Source organism: Lygodium microphyllum, chromosome 6, assembly GCF_053477565.2.
Source record: "Lygodium microphyllum isolate KBCC chromosome 6, Lygodium_microphyllum_v1.1.10, whole genome shotgun sequence".
NCBI classification, from domain to species: domain Eukaryota; kingdom Viridiplantae; phylum Streptophyta; class Polypodiopsida; order Schizaeales; family Lygodiaceae; genus Lygodium; species Lygodium microphyllum.
This window is the reverse complement of record NC_141140.1, coordinates 156,589,876-156,592,977: the sequence shown is the minus strand read 5'-3', so window position 1 is coordinate 156,592,977 and position 3,102 is coordinate 156,589,876.

The window sequence follows — 3,102 nt, the reverse complement described above, 5'->3', positions numbered from 1 at the left end:
GCAGGAGGATTTGACGAGAGAGGAGCTCTTAGCTCTTCGGATTCGACAGTTGGAGAGGAGACCAGAGGATATTCAGCTAGCTATTGACAGGTTGAAGGTTGCTAGACTAAGAAATAAGGACAGGTTTGACAGCAGGCATCGCTTGCGGCCTAGAGCAATAGAAGAGGGAGATTGGGTATTGGTCTTTGATAGCAGCCTTGAAAATCAGCATACTGCACTTCGGAAGATGGTGAAAAGATGGTTTGGACCGTACATAGTCACATGTCTTTGATAATGCAACATATGAGCTGACAGAATTGGATGGGACAGTGCTTAGAGTGCCTATTGCTGGAAAAAGAATCAAGATTTTCAAGAAAAGAGATGATGAAGATTATGCATTGGAAGAATTTGCAAGAGAATAACGAGAAGAAACTCCGATAGAAGAGACAGATGATATGACAGATAATCTTGTTGATATACCGGAAATGCATAATGAAGAGATTGATCTGTTTGTGGATCTTGATGATAATGATCATGGGTAGTTGGCCCATCCGGAGGATGTGCAGGATTAGAGGGGGTAGATGTCAACTGCTGCGCATCCGAGATGTGGAATCCACCAAAAAGTTGTGTTGGGAGTTGATATTTTGTACATACTTAGTAGTTATGTTTGCATTTTTGTTTTGCATGGGCAGTATAGTGGAGAGGGGTTTGGAGCAAGAGGAACTTATCTGTAATGCTCTAGTTGGCATGTATGTCGATTATAGAAACCTACCAGATGCTGATGCTTGCAGAAATATTCATCTAGACATATTTATTGAGAATACCATGATCTCTATGTATGACAAGTGTGGAAGCATTGCGAAAGCAGATATAGTGTTTGATGGCTTATCCAGTCCGGATGTTGTCTCGTGGATTGCAGTGCTCACCACTTATGTAGAGCTAGACCAAGGGGGGAGAGAAGGCACTTCAGTTTTATAGACATATGTGGTCGGGCTTCAAGCATGTGGCATTCTAACACAAAAGGATAAAGCCATGGCTGAGACAGGGCAGTTGAGCAGAGCAATAGCACTGATCATAGGGCAAGCATTGCATTTGGATGCACAAAGTAAAGGTTGAGCATATATGACCTCATGCCATTGCTTGGGAGGGTGTGATAGAGGCAGCATAATATCAACTTGGTGGTCCTTAAATGGGGCTGTTGCTAATTCCCCTTTCACTCCAAAAGTAAGGTCAGTTTATAAACCAAATCCTACAGTGCAGCCTACAACTATTGAAGGTCAACAAACTGGTTGGAGCTGTTTTCCTCACAATCTAAAGAGTCAAGAGAAGGATTGCAAACCAATATCAGGTGAACAAGAAGACAGTACTGTAAATGGTAGTTTAGAGATGTATAGATTGTCCCATTACCTAGGAGAATTTCAAGAAGAAGTTTATGCAGAATTTCCTTCCTCCACAATTCCATGAAAAAGCCATAAAGCAATGGGACCTTCTTCAACAACGAGATCGTGAGCCCATTCCTCAGTACACCGAGCGTTTTTGGAATGCATTACTCTAGTTACGCATGCTTGAAGACGTACCTAAAGTGACACACAAGCGTAAGTATATGTCTGGACTAATTGGGCATTACTACGCTGAAGTTAATATGTTCAAGCCTGCAACTCTTGAAGACGCAATTTCATTAGCTCATGACACTGAAGACAAGCTGCGAGGAAGAGACAGACATCCACAGCAATTCCAAGCCAATGGTAACTATGCATCTAAGCAATTCAACTCAAATTTTAGAAGATTTAATCAAGGTCGTTTCTCTTCATCATCTTTTCGTAAAAATTGGGCAAAACCACCTGCTTTACCATCCAATGCCAATCAAAACCCCAAGCCTATTCCACAGCCAAATCCTAATGTCCCTAGACTTCCTGCCATTGCAAACAATGTAACCAAAGCCAAGCCAATAGTATGTTATAAATGCTACCAGCCTGGACATCTAGCAGCAAATTGTCATTCGAAGAAGCCACCTGTCCATATCAACTACCTTGGAGCAATGGAAGAAGATGAACATGAAGAAATGCCTAATTTCATGGAAGATGAGGACGACACTACTACTCCTTCGGATACTTTACCAGGTATGCCAACTCCACATTGTTTATTGACAATGAAATGTTTAATGCATGGAAAGGAAAAGATTATTTTGCATGATGATGGTAGTACTCATGATTTTATTTCTGCAAAGCTAGTAAAAGAATTGAAATTACAGACTGTACCTACGCATTATCGCATAAAAGTAGCATTCTTAGGCACTAGGTATAATGGTACACAGGAAGTGCATGACTTAGAAATTCAAATTGGTGAATACATTGAAAGAATGAATTTTCTAGTTGTACCACTATAGTCTAGTGACATTATTTTAGGTATGCCTTGGCGTCATCAACATAATCCAGATATAGATTATTCCACACATTCAATTAATATTAATTTTCAAGGAAAACATATTACATTGTATGGTATGCACGCATCTAATGTTTTTCCACTACTTTCGCATACTCAAGCTAAACGTGCATTACGTAAAAGTAGTAAATCTCATCTCATTTGGGTGAATGAACTGCAAGTTAAAGAAAATCATATGCACCCTAGGCATAAAGAATTTCTTGCACATTTTAAAGACTGTTTTGCCGAAGATCTACCACCTGGTTTACCTCCTTCACGTCCAGAAGACCATAAAATAGGTTTGATTCCTGGTACACAACCACCTTGTAAAGCACCATATAGGCATAACCAGATAGAGCAAAAAGAAATTCAAAGTCAAGTTGAGGAATTACTAAATAGAGGATTGATTAGACCTAGTAGTTCTCCATTTGGTGCACCTGTTCTGTTAGTAAAGAAAAAGAATAATACCTATCGTATGTGCATTGACTATCGAGCTTTAAATAAAATCACAGTAAAGAATAGGTATCCAATTCCTAGAGTCGATGACCTTATGGATAAACTGCAAGGTTCTGTCATATTTAGTAAAATAGACCTTAAGTTTGGTTATCATCAGGTGAGACTAGATAAGTCAGACATATTCAAGACTGCATTTAGGACACAGTTTGGTCATTATGAATTTTTAGTGATGCCTTTCAGATTGAC